Source organism: Hyperolius riggenbachi, chromosome 2 (assembly GCF_040937935.1).
Source record: "Hyperolius riggenbachi isolate aHypRig1 chromosome 2, aHypRig1.pri, whole genome shotgun sequence".
NCBI lineage: Eukaryota > Metazoa > Chordata > Amphibia > Anura > Hyperoliidae > Hyperolius > Hyperolius riggenbachi.
In genome coordinates, this window is record NC_090647.1 from 356086614 (window position 1) to 356105244 (window position 18631).

General features: G+C 42.2%; 1 protein-coding gene across 2 annotated transcripts in view; it reads right to left on the reverse strand.

Moving 5' to 3' along the window:
* The window catches only part of NGF (nerve growth factor), a 154345-nt gene extending 136984 nt beyond the window's left edge, over positions 1-17361 (reverse strand). The window contains exons 1-2 of one of the 2 annotated variants that reach the window (XM_068265559.1): positions 17235-17361; positions 9365-9635 (exon numbers count right to left, since the gene is read on the reverse strand). The gene's annotated coding sequence lies outside the window, so the exon portion shown is untranslated. Of the gene's footprint in view, positions 1-9364; positions 9773-17234 lie in introns of those variants that run through there. The other variant, XM_068265558.1, reaches the window with a different exon arrangement.
* Positions 17362-18631: the final 1270 nt, after the last annotated feature.

The window sequence follows — 18631 nt, forward strand, 5'->3', positions numbered from 1 at the left end:
ATCATATGTCTGCATACATTTTCTAAGCTGGAGTAAAAACAACAACTGGAATTTAATTGGTTGTTATACGTTCTGCTGCTAACTATACATCAGCCAATCTCAGATTAAACAGATTACATTCACATATATATATCTGGCCAGAATATTGCCTATACCCACCAGCTACTTAAGAATTCCAGGTTCAAATGCTATCAGCACTTACTGGGTTCTAAGGTCATACTAGGAATTTTAGAACCTCATTGGTCATATAGCAAAAGATTAATTTTTCCTGATAAAAACATTTATTACAGGATAAAAGCACACAAAAGCAAGTTTATCTCACAAAATCAAGACATTTGGGCATTGCTTCACAAAGCTTACCTATTTTTCACCTTTTAAGCAGACCTAAACTCTAGCACTGCAGATAAGGAACATATATATACCTACTGTGTATACTAGAGAATATAGAAATTTAGGTCTGACTTACTAAATAAGTGTCTCCATTCAAAAAAGTGAAAGGAAGTGTGGGCACTGGTAAAATGTAACTGCTGTGTTTATTGCCAGCACCATGAAAAAGACAGACATATAAGTGCTAATACATCACCCCTCCTAACTGAGATCACCCCGCACAGAAGGACAGTAGGTCAACAATTGTTTTGCATTTAACGATGCATCATCTCGGACCTGCAGTAGATGCGAAACAATTGTTGACCTACAGCCCTTCTGTGCGGGGTGATCTCAGGAGGGGTGATGTATTAGCACTTGCATGTCTGTCTTTTGCGTGTGCTGGAAATAAATGCAGTGGTTGCATTTTACCAGTGCCCATGCTTCCTTTCACTTTTTTAAATGGAGACACTTGCTTGCTATGCGTGGAGGCACAGTATCAGTATATGCTAAGCTGCTAAGCACTGAACGTACCCACTGACCAAGTGTGCATGAACTGCTTTTGCTACCTTGATAATTCAATTCACTAAATAATAGTGTAAGCTTTGACTTGTACATGAGTCGGTCTGAAATTTCTGACTCATAACCTTTGCAGAGTGAGCCACAGTGGCCAGCATGCTTTATAAGCCCCCCCCCCCCCCCCTCGTCCCCCCATCACCATCACCTTTTGCTTGTAAAAGCTTTAAAAAAAAAGGTGATACCCAAACTGTACCGTGATGTTGAAAGCCAAGTGGTGTCATCTCTGGCACGCAGCGTTGGGTCAAGAGTCCATCTGATTCCTGGTCTGCAAAGCATGGTCAGGCCTGCCCGAAGACTAACTCAGTCCCCTCACACAGCATCTCTGCCTGCACGCCGTGTGACTGCCTGCCCCAACCCCAAGACCAAGTCGGTCCCCACACAGCATCTCTGCCTGCAGGCGGCTTGACTGCCTTCTCTGCCACCACCAACAGGGTCCAGGACTCCAGGTGGATTTCTGAACTGTTAAGGCCGCTGCTAGCAGTGGCCACTATAATCATTTTTCTGGTGCGTGTACATGCCTGCCTAATTTTTCTAGCTGAACTGCGGCTGCAACAAGAAAACAAAAGGCATGTACATGTGTCAATTCCCCTTGGTGATTGTTACCTTGCCGTGGTGAAGGGGCTTGCGTATCACAATGAAGCAATGACCGGCTATATGAGTGTGTTGGGGCGCACACCTGACCCAAGATAATAAGGTCGTTGCTTCATTGTGGGCAGACCAAATTCGATCAGCTGGACACTCAGTCACTGTTGTTCTGTCATTGAGCTACCTCAGTCCGACCATATGGACTTTAAAACCGCCATCGCCTGCACTCTCGCCATGGTGCGCACCAGTCCAACACAGCCATCACTACACAAACAGCTGTTTGCATTGTGTTACACAGTGAGTTTGGTCTGTCAGTGTGAAGCAGTACACTAATAACACTACCTGATTGATGTATACACACGCAGGATGTTTTAAAGCTCTTTATGCCTCCAATTTAGCAATGCAATGTGATTTATGCCCTTAAAACCCTGCTCTGCTTCAAATCCGGAATTTTCCCAGAGACTTTTGGCATGTATCCCACTCCGCCATGCCCCCCTCCAGGTGTTAGAACCCTTGAAACATTTTTTCCATCCCTTTTGTGGCCAGAATTAGTGTTTGTAGTTTTGAAAGTTCGCCTCCCCATTGAAGTCTATTGCGGTTTGCATGGTTCAGGCAACGCAAACTTTTGCGGAAGTTCGCATTCTATGTTCGCGAACCTAAAATCGGAGGTTCTAGCCATCTCTAGTAAGGGCCAGTGGATAACTGTTGCACTTAGGGACTTGGAGAAATTATTGACTACATGTAAGGGCTAGGTTAATGACTGTAATACTTTATGCAGTGCAGCCATTTGCCTCCCCTGGTCCCCAAGTACCTTAACTGTAGAAAAGTACTTTCATTAAATATTTCAGGCTTACAGTATCTTTTTATAATGCTCCATATATAGCAAATAGAGATATTGTGTGTACTACTTTGGAAACTGTGGAGCTTCAAAGAAAATAGCTTTGCACCATTTTTACAGGGGAGCCTCTAGGCATAGACATTACAGGCCATTGCCTGGAGTGCCATTGGTCCTGGGGGCGCCATATTGCTGGATTAAGCCATGCCCCCTGTGCAAAGCCATGCCCCAACAGGTCTTCTATTACTTGCTTCTGCTGCATCTGCTTAGCGTAAGTTGCAGGGAGCTGCCACTGTGTCCCTTTGTTCCTTGTACATCCTTTCCCCCCCTTTGTGCCTCCTTATGACCCTTTTGTGCCTCCTTCTGTCTCCTTGTGCCTCCTTCAGTCCCTTGTGCCATGTTTGACACCCTGTTTGTCCCTCTGTCTCCCTTTGTGCCTTCTTCTGTCTCCATGTGCCTCCTTCAGTCCCCCTGTGCCACCTCTGCCTCCTTCTGTCCACCTGTGCCTCCATATGTCCCTTTGTGCCTTTCTTTGCCCCCCTGTGCTACCTCTGCCCAACCCCTGTTCCTCCTTCAGTCCCACTCTGCCTCCTTCTGTCCTCATGTGCCTCTTTCTGTCTCCATATGCCTCTTCAGTCCCCATGTGCCACCTCGATCCCCTCTGCCTTCCTCTGTCCCCCTGCGTCTCCTTCTGTGCCCCTTTGTGCCTTCTTCTGTCTCCCTGTAGCTCTGTCTGTTCCCCTCTGCCTCCTCCTGTCTCCCTGTACATCCTTACATCCCCCTCTGCCTTCTTCTGTCACCCTTTGTGCAGCCTTCTGTTCCCCTTTGTGCCTCCTACTGTCTTCCTTTGCTTCCTTCTGCCCCCTTTGTGCTTTTTTTCTGTCCCCCATTGTGCTTCCTTCTGCCCCCTTTGTGTCTCCTTCTGTCCTCTGTGTGCCTCCTTCAGTCCCTCTGTGTCCCTTCTTTCCTTCTGTGTCCCCTTTTGCCCCCCTTTGTGCCTCAATCTGTCCCCATTGTGCCTCCTTATGCTCCCCTTTATGCCTCATTCTGCCCCACTTTGTGCCTCCTTCTGTCCCCCTGTGTGCCTCCTTTAGTCTCCCTGTGCCTCCTTTTCTTTTTGTGTGCCTCCTTCTGGCCCTCATGCCTTCTTCTGTCCCCCTGAACTGCCTGCTGCCCCTCTGTGTACTTCCATCTGTCCTCCTTTGTGTCTTATTCTGTCCCCCATTGTGCTCCTTTTGTCATCCATTGTGCCTCCTTCTGTCCCCGTGTGCCTCCTTCTGTTAGCTTGTGCCTCCTTCTGTCCTCCTTTGTGAATTCTTCTGACCCTCATGCCTCCTCCTGTCCCCTTGTGTGCCTCCTTCAGTCCCCCTGTGCCTCCTTCTTTTCTTTTTTTTGTGCCTCCTTCTGGCCCTCATGCCTTCTTCTGTCCCCCTGTACTGCCTGCTGCCCCTCTGTGTACTTCCAACTGTCCTCCTTTGTGTCTCATTCTGTCCCCCGTTGTGCCTCCCTCTGTCATCCATTGTGCCTCCTTCTGTCCCTGTGTGCCTCTTTCTGTTCCCTTGTGCCTCCTTCTGTCCTCCTTTGTGACTTCTTCTGACCCTCATGCCTCCTTCTGTCCCCCTGTGCCTCCCTATGTCACCGTGTGTGCCTTATTCAGTACCCCTGTGCCTCCTTCTGTCCCCCTTTGTGCTTACTTATGTCCCCCTTTGTGCCTCATGAAAGTGGAGCCCTGCCTATGTGTATTTTTTGGTGAAATGCTGCCGCATTATGATTATTTTCCGGTGAAACGCTGCTGCAGTAGAATTATTTTCTGGTGAAACACTGCCGTATTCTGATTATCTTCACACGGGGGGGGTGTCTAGGGGGGCGGCATAGTGGCCGCCATGTGGGGGGGGGGGAGGCGCCCCAGGCTTTCTCGCCTAGAGTGACAAAATGGCTAGAGGCGCCCCTGCATTTTTACACATAAAACTGTCTCCTGTGAGTAAGAAAGAGGCATAGAATGGGTGATTGACAGACATTAAGATTTAAATTACTGGAAGCAATTTTGAACATGATCCGGACTCAATTTCTGCATCCACCTCAGCAATACCATCACTTACGCACTCAGCTATTTCCAAAACCACTTAAACTACAATGGCAAAGATCTGGTAAACACGTTCAAACAGTAAGAACATCAATTCAATTTCACTCCAGCTGTCCTTTCCGGATGTCAGGGAATCATTTGTTTTTACCTTTTTTAGACAGGAACTTGGGAAGGTTGCTCCAAGGTATTCTGTGGCTGGTTCTGCTTATATAGTTATTAATCCCACAGGCAAAATTCACCAAGCTCAAAACACAAATGGGTCTTTTCTTCACCACAGCTGCACTTTGTATGTGTGCAGTCTAACATCACTTTTTATTTTCAGTGTTGTCTGCCTCTTATTTTATAGTAGAAAGCAGTGCATTATATTAAGCTGCCTTAATCCTTGTTGCACAGAATGTCGCAGTCTGTGTGTCATAATTCATTTATGTGTATTATGAGTTGGAAACACATGAGTTAGGAAATGCTGAGAAGTGAATTTAGCATGAACATATCTTTTCATCTCATTATACATGTATCTTACAAGGTGAATTGCACAGCCATACTGCAAGGCATGCACACGCTGTTACACCCAGCTGGGAATGATGTCACAGTGAGCAGATACTTGCTGCGAATCTATAATTCACAGCAAATGTGAACTGGGAAATGTATCCTTTGAACCAGTTATTAGTTTATTATGATCTCCCCACTCTTTCCAGGCAGAAGACCACACTCCTCTGGGCTTAGCCTCTTGTTTTTTTATTTAAAAAAATAGCACAAACACTACTTGTCTACTTATAAACAGGTACATGAAACATTTTTACCCTTTACAAGATTCTTCCCCCAGAAATTCTTCATCTTACTCATCATGATCAGTCATTGGATTAGTCACTGGATCCCCCAGTCATATCATCATCAAATAATATAAAAAAAAAAAAGTAACATTTCTGTAGCACTTTTTTCTTATTACGTTTAAAGTGCTTCAGAGTTGCAGCCACTAAGGATGCACTGAGTAGGCCACCCTGGAGTATTATTATGGAGTCTTGCCCAAGTACTCCTTACTGAATGGATACTTGTTTCACCCAGGACCTGGACTCCGGTCTGCTATGTCAAAGGTGGCATCTTTACCCAGTATACTATGTTACAGAGTGTAACATTCCCCCACCTAACACTCCTGATATTTAAGTTACAAGTTAGGCATTTATAGTTGTGTTAGTGCAGCATAAAAAGCAGGACCGTGTGCTGTATGTAATGCCCCTTTCATTTGCATAGATAGTCATTTCTTGAAAGATTAGCTTTTGGGGGTTACATTTGCTTTTGTTGTGTCCTAGAGCATAAAAATTAGGAAAGCTATTTTTTTTCAAGAATTCACAGTTCATATAAATAAAAGGAGTACTATGTACAGTACTTAACTTTCCTTTTCTTACATCATGCGATGTCATAAAGTGATGTCACCATAGCCATGATATAAGTAGGTATCATATGATCTGTGTATTTACCAAAAGGGTGTGTGGAGATGGAGATGGTTGGCTTCTATTTTTTTACATAGTGGATAGTTAAATTTTTCACAAGTGTAATAAAGTGTAAATTGTTCCAAAAGACCCCTTTACTAGTTCACAAGCTGGTAAAAGTTGCCAAAAAGGTCTTTATTTCCCTCTGTTTTTTGACAGATCACAATAGTACTGTGCCAGGAAATCAGCGAAGCAAATTTTATGATTACTTCAGTCTTGAGAAACAAATGTGGTGTGTCAAAGCACTGGCAAAAAAAGAATGTTGGGGAATTTTCTGGACATTTGCAGCAGAGCATTTCAGGCATGATCTCTCCATTGGGTGAATCTGCAGGTTTTTTGTGATATGTTTATGGCACTTTTCCATTTTGGTGCTAGAGGTGCCAAATGTATTAGGAGAACAACGCAGGGCATCTCTAAGGGTTGGGGGTTAGAGCAAGCTCTACAAGAGCCCTCCTGTTTTCACTTCCTTCTAAAAGATGTTTCCACCAAGTCAAGAGTGCTGAGACCTAACAGACCACCATAGGTTGTCTTTTATGATTAACATATGACCAGTGGTGTCCACACCTTATGAGAACATACTGAATAGCATCCAAAAATGTTCTTCAAATTCAAGTAGGTAATTTTGTTTTGTTCTCATAGAACATCTTTTACAATGGAATTCATATCTACAACTTCTTTGCAGCTGGAGATGGTCAATGGGATATAATAATTTTCCTGGAAATGTAATGCAAACTATATGCTGCTTGGAATTGGGCCAGTAAAATGAAGTTTCTCTCAGTCTACATTGGTCCAGCTCCCTGCTGCATGCCATTGGCATAAAATGTGCATGTAAACCAGTGTCATTAGCATCTCACTGAACATCCCTAGTTTCAGCATTGTGCTTTCAATGGAATTGACTTTTGCAAAAAAGGCTGGCAGCAGTGTTGGTTTTTGTATGTACAGACACCAAAAACAGTTGCTTACTGTCCAAACATTTCCAGATAAACTAATAAACCAGCGCTTTGCCAACAAGTTATCATATTCCATACAGATATATCTTTAGACTCATTGAAATAGCATTATCCATCAACAATAAATCAACAAGACGAAAAAAATGTACAGTATGTACAGTATAGTGTACACAGCACAATGCAGAAGCTCATCCCAAGTGCACAAAAGCACACAAGTTGCAGCTTTAGCAACAGCTAAACAGCATTCAGGCACACTAGTGATTAATTTCAACAGACAAAAATAAAACAAAAACAACAACAATATATCCTCAAAGTTGTCTCAATTACTCTGATCTATAACAGATTGATATTTAAAAAAAATAGTTGATCTGTGCCTTTGGCAGTAACAGAACAGCTTTCTGCAGGCATGCGATGCATACAATAGACACTTGCAGACTACCACACCACAGTTGCCTTATTACAGCAATGAGCTCCAGATTGCCAACAGATTTATTTTATATTACTTTTTTCCCTTGGCTTTACTTTTAAAGCACACCTTTGATTCATCAAAGGCAGAGCATGCTAACAGCACTGTACCAGAGATGTTGCTTTCACAGCAAGATGTTGAAGTGTTGCAGTACAGCACTTGTTGAAACTGAACATAGAAACACCGCACCCCTATTTTGTCATTAGTTTCACACCCAGCAACCAACTATCATCTCTAGCTATTGTGCATTTAAATCACCAAGTTCCCTGTTATCAAAACATATATATATTTTTATTGCATTAAATAGGGCAGACAATGATAGTAATTACACAGTTATCGTTTAAGAAGTGTATTATGCATTAAAACGGTCTTTCCCAAACTTTGCCACATGACAACCACTGTAGCTCACTAGAGTCTCCTATGCTAATAAAAAAGAACAAATGCTTATTAACTTATACTGTCCATTGCATTAGGATAGTGTTTTGACACACTCCACTGAAACACGTGACGCATAAGCCATTTACACCTGCTTTCTGGGAGGGATCATACTTATGTCTGCGGGAAACACAAACGATTCCCCAAAGCCTTTTGCTGCATGATATGTGCGTTTGTCTGCCATTGAACGCAGGCGTTTTTAGTCTGCAGTAGCCAGAAAATTCCAATGTGGAATTGCATGCATTGTGTAGAAAGGTAGTGCAGGTTGTATCTTTTTAAACGCTATACAGAATTGCAGGTGGCTTCTTACAATGACCCCATAGATCAGCATTACCTGCATCTTCGCATGCGATTTGGCATTGCGGCATACGCCCATAATTTCAACAAGTGTGACCCCAGCCAACTGGGAGCTGATATAAGAGTGCATATAAGGATAAGACACAAAAGGTTGTTCGCTCTTAAACTCTGCAATATGACACGTACTGTGTGGATTGGCATCGTGGGGGGCACTCATCTTGCTTTTTGAAAAATAATAGAATTTTGTATCATTGAAACCTGAGTGGAATATTTTTATATGTGTAAAACCTACCTGTTTATGTGATAACATAAGAGCAGCTATGGTGTAAAAAAGTGCACTGTCCAGTTCCTGCTGCATCCACAAGCTGACAGGGTTTATGTGGAGTAAAGCTCTCATTTAATGCTCTTTAATGCGTGAAAACACCCAATATTCATCCGCTAAGAAGTTACTTTGCTATCCGCCAGCTTTACAGACGGAACACTGGTAAGGTAAGAAGATTACACTGAGCAGCTACCACTTAATAACAGGCACTTCTTAACTCTTGATGGTTGATGCCAAGCTTAATGAGTGCCGTCATGCTCGCTGCCTGAATTGTGAGCCTGGTACATAAATTACGCATCATGTTGCAAAAATCCAAACCTACTTGCTTGACAACGTGAATGCTGTGCTTTTTCTTTAAAAGGGTTACTGATGCAAACACGGTGGAGAGGGTGAACCTGTAGCTTCACCACACCTTCTGCACAGGGCATTCCCTAAAATAGACAGCAGGTACCAGCCTGTAGTTTAATACTAGTTGTGAGACGCAACATTATTACAAAATACTAAATCAAAAAGAAATCTTATTAATTCTTGCTTTAGAAATAAATAAAAAAAAATCTACCTATACTGTTTGAAACAGCCTGGATGTATCCTCAGACAGACTACACGTTGTTTGAAAAAGGCTTTTGAAACACATGAAAAGAACAATCACAAAAGGGATAAGAGAAAAAATCCACTACTATAAGATTCCTGTGTCTAAACACTTTTCTGACAAGGTTTGCTTAAGACTTGAATGTAATCCAGCAAAGCAAAAAGCTTCAGGGTTAGGAGTGCCTGAACCTGACTTCAAAACATCTTGGAAGTGCTGCAGTCTGCACAGCAAATAGTATTTATGTGTCCTGCTAATGATCAGGACAGAAAGGTGCTTTATAAGGGTGCATTCAGCTTCCCCAACCAGAAAACTTTTATGCCTGTGTAGTAACAAGAGTAGTCAGAGACTGCAGCATGCAGGGCTTAGCTCTCACCTGTGCTTCTTTACAACTGAGCTTCACAAGGTGCTGAAATCCTGAATGATCCTGTGGTTTCCTAGCTTCTCGCAGCCCAGTCCACAAAGTGCTTTGAAATCCAGCTGAGCCATTCACATGTCTGTCCTCTCATTCACTGCTTTCAGGAGTTGGGAGCTCCAGCTCTAGGGCTGACTCATAAGGCAGGACTATTCTTCAAGGTCCTAGTGCCTTTCTAACATAAACCAGGTGTGTGCTTCAAATTCTTTTTTCTTCCTCTTCTTCCTCCTATCTGTACAGACAGTATAAGTACATTCCTATTTTAATTCAAGCGACAAGCGACAGCCTTCAAACTAGAAATTGAGCAGTGAACAGCAGGTTTTGTGCATAAACATGCACATCTCGAACGCATCCTCTTCTAGTCTGCAGAAGAACAGCTGATAATAACCCCCTATAGTGATGGTGGAGTTTAAACTGGGATTACGTCTGAACCTATCAGCTTCAGCTCAGCAGTGGTGTCTTCAAATAATCACCAGTCAAAATGGTTTAACCCTTCACAAACTGCAGGGAAACCTGAGTAGGATCTGAAAATGAAATAAACTGTGCTGATGCTGCTTCAGACAGCATGCAGGCTTACAAAAAATGAATTATTTTAATTTTGCTGAGTAATTTATGCATGTTCTCATAGCAATAAATCTATAAATGAATGATTATTGCACGGATTATGAAAGCATTACCCCTCTATTCCTATGACACGTAAAGCAAAACATTATTTGCACAATGTCAGTATATCCCAATTACTGTACACAGTCTTAAAGAAAACATTTATCTATTTATATATCAGTCTGACCACACACAGAGCAATTCGATTGTCAAATCTTTTTTCAGTCTAAGGCTTTTGTCACACTGGGGTGTTGTATTATAACATGCACATATCACAATCAATAGCAACATTTGTGTTGGCAAGCAACGGACCAATGTGCACCTTTATTGCCAAAATTGTACGCATCAGGGCATGCTATTCTAGCAATGTACTGCAGGTTCTGCCTTATAACAACATAATCAGTTACACTGCATCACAACTGATTAAGTGTGAACTGTTTAGAGACTTTGAATCCCACCCCATTACAGTGTGCAAAGCAGTGTCCGTTACAATGCTACATGTCAGTGTGTCAAAGCACCCTTACTCACAACTTCATAGGAAGGGGATCAAGTGATAGCAGCCATCAAAAAGTACAATTCCAACAAAGGAAGTATGCTCCTCCCCTATTAACTTATAAATACACCAAAAGTTTGCAGATTTGGGTCTTAAAGGGAGCCAAGACACTGATTTTCTAGTTGAAAAGCATCACATTTCATTCTTCTACAAATAATCTTCAGAGTCATACAGATCAAAGATTCCTATGCAACTTCACATGCAGAGTCCCAAAAAGACAGCCTGATACATATTTCGCAATGTACCAACACTTCCTCAGAGGCACACAAAATAATATATACAGTCAGTTCCTGAAAGCATTAAAGTTTCCCATGTATCTGTGATAAACAAAACCGCACTCTACCCAAAGTGCATCCCTCCTCTCAATTGAGATGCGGTTACTTATCTTATATAAGCAATATAAATATATTTTATATTGAATGGCTTGTAATTGGTTGGGAAATGGGGGGTTTTTCTTCAGGTAATTCAAGTGAATATGATAACCGCTATGTTGCTGTTTTTAAATTTTTATAAATAGGAGAAAAATTGGGAAAAAAGAAAAATCCCCCCCTTAGTGCTGAAAATGTTGGGTAATGTTAGTGATAGTGCTTATTAAGTGCTTAATTATCAAGCCACCATAAATACTATTGTCGGACATAAAAGTGATGGCATAAACCCTGTCAATTAAGCTATTGATCATTTTATTTATTATATTACTTCTATACATATTTTTAATTGTGTATATTTGCTTACATTATTAATAGTTTTTAAACCCTTAGTTTTTAAAATATTGTTTTGATGTCTGAGGCAGATTAATATTAAAACTGTATTACTGTTATTCTTTTACAACTTTATTTAAAATGTGTGCTTTTTTAGAGATTATATTAATATTACTATTTTCTTTATTACTTGTATTTACATGGTAACATGGCCTACTCAATATCTTGCATTATTTTTTTTTTTTTCTCTATCCTTATTTTTGATGTTCGTGTGTGTGTGTGTGTGTGTGTGTGTGTGTGTGTGTGTGTGTGTGTGTGTGTGTGTGTGTGTACAGGTTTCCTGCAAAAATATATATTACAGTATTTCTTCACTACACAAGTCATTTTGTTACAGAAAACCATTAAAAGGATCTTTTATCTACAGCCTGCAGCACTGTTTTTGTAACATGGCTGGAAACCATGGCAGCAGCATACAACCCGATGTAAAAGATTACCAGAATTCTCCTTATGCTTTTTGCCTCATTGGATCACATCCATTCAAATTCTGGCTATACATATACAGAATTTGGAGATATCACTCCCATCTCAGTAGCAGCTTAGAGCAAAAGAAGGCAGGTTTAAAGAGAAGCTGTCAGCCATACTATCTCAGAAAAAAAACACATATCTAAGTAGATAAATACTTGCTCTACTTACATAACATATATATTGCACTGTCCACATTTTGATTTTAGTGATTTTTCTATAGTAAAAAAAAGTGTAAACATTCTTAGCATTTTCCATTTTATTTGTGTCTGTCTTGAAGCCAATCCTGACATTATTTCCTCCCTTACTCTTCTAAGCCTGATTGTGTATGCATTGTCCATCCTCCTCCCACTCTTCAAACACTCCCACCCAGCTCTGTAGTATAAAGTTAATTGAGAAATATTGGCCAATTAGAGAGAAACAGAGGTGTGTGTGTGTGGGGGGGGGGGGAGGGGGGGGGAGGGCAGGAGGGAGAAAGGCTTCAGCCAATCAGGCTGCATTAGTTAAGTCGGAGGGGAGACTAAAGAAAAAACAAAAGAAAACCCAGCATGCTCTGCAACTTCCTTTGTGCAGCAGATGTACCAAATAAGATCCAGGCAAACTGGGAAATTATGTTTTATAAAGAAGAAAAATGAGAGTGATTTTTAACTTTTGGATTGTCTTGCTAGCATCCTTATTACTTCTCTATCAGATAAAAATAAAGAATTGATTTTTTTATTTTATGCCTGACACTTAGGGCCATATTCTATTGATGAACTCGCCAGTGCTAAGCACTGGCGAGTTCTTAACTTAGGCGATGGGAGCATCGCCTAATCTTATAAAACTTTAGACCCCCCCAGGTGGAAAAGAACTCGCTTGGGCGATATAATCGCCCAGCGAGTTGTTAACACGTTATCCAAATACCCTTATCATGCCTCCGGGAAGCGATACTTCCCGGCAGACATGAGCGTTAGCTTAGACCTGCAAAAAGCAGGTCTAAACTAGCTAACGCACGTCGCCGCCGCAGCATCTGGGGGTCTCCTTTAATAAGGAGACCCCCAGAGCTCCCCGTTGGGTCACTGCACACTGTAGAAGCCCCCCATGTAGCTGCGCCTGCTCCCCTGCATACATACCGCCGCAGATCACCTGACGCCTCCGGCGAACCAATAAAATCCGGTGAACCAATAAAATGGCTCACACAGCGGGCCAATGGGGAGCCCAGGCTGCAAATTCAAAGATGTTTTGCCCGGGCTCCTTCTATGCGCACAGTAATTACAGTGTCAGATACACTGAAATTACACGACGGATTTTGCGGCGAGAGGCGTCGGGTGATCTGCGGTGGTATGTATGCAGGGGAGCAGGCGCAGCTACATGGGGGGCTTCTACAGTGTGCGGTGACCCGACGGGGAGCTCTGGGGGTCTCCTTATTAAAGGAGACCCCCAGATGCTGCGGCGGAAGATGTCGGCGATGTTCGGCGGGCGAGTGCGCATGTGTGGGGAGTGAGGCCGTGGTGCTGATGGACAGCACCACAGCGTAAACCTCACTCCCCATCGCCTGGTAATAGGGAGCATCGCTCAGGCTTTCACCTGAGTAATGCTCCTTAAAGGTCGGCCATCGCGCAAAGGATATGGGCAATAGGATTTGCCGGTAATCCTCGCGCGATGGCAAGGTGATAAGTAGCTCGCATCTGCAAGCTACTTATCACCGTGAATAGGATATGGCCCTTACTCTCTAAAGTGGAGCTGTCAGCCATACTACCTCAGAAAAACAACAACACATATATAAGTAGATAAATACTTGCTCTACTTACATAACATTTGTATTGCACTGTCCACATTTTGATCCTAGTGATTTTTCTTCTTAGGATTTTCCATTTTGTCTGTGTCTATCTTGAAGCCAATCCTGACATAATTTCCTCCCTTACTCTGTCTGTGTATCATTGCACGCCCCCCTACCAGTCTTCAGACACTCCCACTCAGGTCTGCAGTAGAAAGTGCATTGAGAACTATTGGCCAATCAGAGAGGAACAGAGGTGTGGGAGGGGAAAACAGGAGGGAAAGAGGCTTCAGACAATCAGGCTGCATTAGTTAAGTCAGAGACGAATCTAAAGAGAAAAAAAGAAAACCCAGCATGCCCTGCAACTTCCTTTGTGTGGCAGATGTACCAAATAAGAGCCAGAGAAACTGGGGACTGATGTTTTATGCAGAAGAAAAATAAGAGTGATTTTTAACTTTTGGATTACCTTGTAAGCATCCTTATTACTTGTTTACCAGATAAAAAGAAAGAATTTATTTTTTATTTTAAGCCCGACAGTTACTTTTTAAAATACTTGAGCTGTATAGAGATAATTTGATAAGTAACGTTTTACTCTGTAGGAAAGATCAGATGTGCATAAACATTGTGTAAGTTGTATAATTTCTTTGACTTGCTTTCCTGAATTCATGACCGTTTTCATTCCTCCCCTCTGCAGTAATAATGATAACTCAGCTGAGGTGATCTCCAAAAGAATCCTGGCTAGAATGTAACCTGCATAAGATTTAATATTGCATTTTTATGAAGCTGCATCGCTATTCATTAAAACCCAGTTCCGGGCACAATTCCTGCCTGATGGGCTACTGATATAACGTTGTTCAGTAGAAGAAAATGCCATGGAGAAATACCTTTAATTATCTTGCATAATAGAAGTCACATGACCCTAGAAACCTTTACTTTGGGGATGGTCTTTAGGGTCATGAAACTATGTATTACATGATGTGTTAATAATAAAACTGTACTGTATTGTTTACTGCATAAGACATTTTAAAATTTTGTAATCACAAGATACCTTTGATTTGCAACAATATTACTTTTTGTATGGAGGATGAAAGATGTTAAACCTGTTTCCAAGACTGACTACATTTTTCTGATCTACTTGCTCCTTTATAACACGTAACCAAATATTTTTTAATTATGTCATGATTTTCTAGGATATTTGGCCAGTGGGAGTTACTGTGAGGCTGGGCAATGTTTTCCAGCCAATGAGCTTACTTTTGTTTGTTTCTCTCTCACAAACTGTTAGGGCCCGTTTCCACTATAGCGTTGTGGAATCGCCGGCGAATCACCGCAGGCAAATCGCATGCGGGTGCGATTCCGCATGCGTTTTTTGCCGCAATGTCGCATGCGATTTCGCATAGGTTAGGGTGATGCGATTTTAACCATGTCACTGCCTGTGTGAATTAACATGGGTACCTATGCGAAATCGCATGCGATTTCGCGGCAAAAAACGCATGGGAAAAATGCATGCGATTTCCCTATTAAATACATTGCGTGCGATTCGCCTGCATTCCACACGCAGGCGAATTCTGAGGGCTGTGCCATGCAGAAAAATCCTGCACAGAAAAACGCACAGCAAAACTGACAAGTAGAAACAGGCCCATCCACTTGTATTGGCTGTGCGAATCCTCCACAAGATAGTGGAAACGGGCCCTCAAGTAAAAATTGTTTCCAAAAGGCTTAAACATCAGAATCAGAAATAAACTAAAAAAAACACAACTCTGACATTATTTCTGAGTCAAAATGTAATCGGTTTTGATCCAGTTTTGTATCATGCCTGAAGAAGAAACCCTAAGTTTCAAAACCTTGCAAGAAAATTGGATTACTGTAACGATCTGTGTCAGCAAGAGGCAGAATCTGATTATTAGGTGATCTGCAGTATCACCTATAATGCAGATAAATACCTGATTATAATGTGATCTGCAGAATCACCTATAATGCTGGTATATCAGAAGCTGCCGTGACAACAAATACAGAAGGTGTAACAGGTGTAGCCACACACAGGAGATGTACAATGAATAGTGCTTGGTGCAACAGTAGTATTTAATAGCTAGCAAATACCTCACCAGAGGAGCTGGTGGGTACTATCAGTACAGAAGCCCTCACCAGAGGAGCTGGTGGGTACTATCTGTACGGCAGCTTTCACCTGAGGAGCTGGAGGATGTTATTAGTACAGTAGCCCTCACTAGAGGAGCTGGTGAGCACTATTAGTACATAAGCCTATCACCAGATGAGCTGGTGGATAATAACAATACAGTAGTCCTCACCAGAGGAGCTGGTGGGTACTATCAGTAATGAACCTCACCAGTGACAAGGGCTCACTGGTGAGTAGAGTAGTCAGACAGATTGGTTTGGCAACAGACAGGAAGATACAGTACAAAATCGGCAGGCAAGAGGATAAAGGTAATTCAGGCAGAGTTAGCAACAGGATCAGATGGGCTAAAGTACAGAGACGTAAAGCGAAAGGGAAGTCAGAAGAGAGCCAGAGTCATACACAAGATATCAAGCAATATATCAATAACAATGATAATCCTAGTCTGTGTGAAATCCCCGGTTTCCGCCCGGATCAAAGCACACCGGATCTATCTAAGGGTCTGAGTGCTAACACGTAGCATTCGCAACAGCAGACAAAGAAGGACTGAATCCTCCGGGCTTAAGAGCCCGAGGAGACCTCGCAGCACACCAGAGGAGCTGGTGGGTACTATCTGTACGGCAGCTTTCACCTGAGGAGCTGGAGGATGTTATTAGTACAGTAGCCCTCACTAGAGGAGCTGGTGAGCACTATATTAGTACATAAGCCTATCACCAGATGAGCTGGTGGATAATAACAATACAGTAGTCCTCACCAGAGGAGCTGGTGGGTACTATCAGTAATGAACCTCACCAGTGACAAGGGCTCACTGGTGAGTAGAGTAGTCAGACAGATTGGTTTGGCAACAGACAGGAAGATACAGTACAAAATTGGCAGGCAAGAGGATAAAGGTAATTCAGGCAGAGTTAGCAACAGGATCAGATGGGCTAAAGTACAGAGACGTAAAGCGAAAGGGAAGTCAGAAGAGAGCCAGAGTCATACACAAGATATCAAGCAATATATCAATAACAATGATAATCCTAGTCTGTGTGAAATCCCCGGTTTCCGCCCGGATCAAAGCACACCGGATCTATCTAAGGGTCTGAGTGCTAACACGTAGCATTCGCAACAGCAGACAAAGAAGGACTGAATCCTCCGGGCTTAAGAGCCCGAGGAGACCTCGCAGCACACCCCCCTGTGACCGGCCAATCAGCGGCGGCGGGCGCATGGCGTGACGTCAGCCGGCCCGTAGGTCAGCTGAGCCGCCTCCTTGCCGCATAAAGCCCGTGACGGTGTGCGCGCACGCGTCACGACAACCCTATGGGCAGCTGACAAACCCGTCCTCGGCGTGCTAGACGCCGGAGGCACGGGTGACATACTGGGCAGCGGAATGGAGGCAGCTGCGGAGGACGCCAGACTACCCGCAGCTGCTTCCTCCATGTTCCTTACAATTACCTGAACCAGCTTTTATTGCATTGATGTTGGCACTGCAGTAGGGATGAAAGAGCAAGAATATCAAGTTTTTATCTCATGGCAAATCGGGCTAATTTTGCCTGCCAAATTTTTCAGCTAAACTGGCCATATGCAGTTACCTGTTGGGTCTGTTGGGCAAATCATCTGCTCCCAGGGTACCACAGCAAGCTCCTGCAGCCAATCAGCACAGATCCCACCACAGGCATTTGTTAAGGTGGGTTGAGGTTGGAGATTTTTACTCTATATTGTGATTTCTGTGTGATGGGAGCTGGACAGAGAGACAGGGAAATAACTGTATTGTGCTGCAGTAACAGAAAACCGTTAGCTGTATTGTACTTGCTGAGCACTGGGATTACTAGGATTTATTTTTTGCTGATTTAAAGAGGTAGAACTGTGTGTACTAAGTTACTACTTATAACTAGGGCTGCCCATGTGTTAGCTAGTAGTATTGCACCTACTGAGAACTGTCATTACTAGGATTTATTTTGTATTGCTTTACATAGGTAGAACTGTGTGTACTTACCGTAGTTACTACCTACTAGTTAGTTATCAAGAGTACAGTAATAGGTACTGTTTAGTGTTTAGTATTATTATTATTGTATTGATCAGATAGGTAGCTTAGGAGCATACTATGTATGGTTAGAAAACTTGTATCTAGCTAGGATTGTTAATGTGTACTAGGTAGGAATTTGTTTCTGCAACCCCAGTATATATAGTAGCTACATCTGAGTTGCCATGCTTAGTTACTGTCCAGTGTCCTAGTCAATAACACAGCAGTGGTTCTATACCATGTATAGTGCTCACTGTTCAACCTTCGTAAAACTTTTATGTTTAATTTATTTCATGTGACATATCTGCATTCAGGTTCAGTGTCAAAGTTTGAGAGTTGCACTTTTATCTGCTAGAACATATCTCCTCTGTTTGTGGCTGAAATAAATACCTGTTTATTTATAATTCACCTGTTTATTTATTTATTATTATTTCTTAGAGAACTGTGTGATAATACATTTGGAATAAACTACAATTTTGTGATTTCAGAATGCAAACTCTTTGACATATTGCTGAATTTTAGTTAAAATGACTGCCTACACTAGAGATATCCAGGAAACACGTTGGGTATATAATTAAAGTGCAGCTTGTTATTCAGAAGCTGTCGTCCCAGCTTGGTACCAACACTTTTAAATGAGATGAGAAACAATTTTGAGACTACATCTCAAAGTTAAGTTTGAAATGTTTTATTTATTTAACAATTTGTTGTTGATGAAACATGGTTATGCCAATGTAATCCAGAAACTGAACAACTGTGATGGCACTGAGTTTTCCCATAGCTAAAGAAATTCAAGATCCAATATTTTAACAGGAAAGGTCACAATCACTTTTGCTTTCAACAAAGTAGGTATCTCCATAAAGTCTTTATGCTAAGAACCTATTACATAGAACGTATATATCAGAAGGCTGGCAAGACAATAACTATTTTGAAGAATACAGGTTATAACTGCTTAAATCATCCACTCTA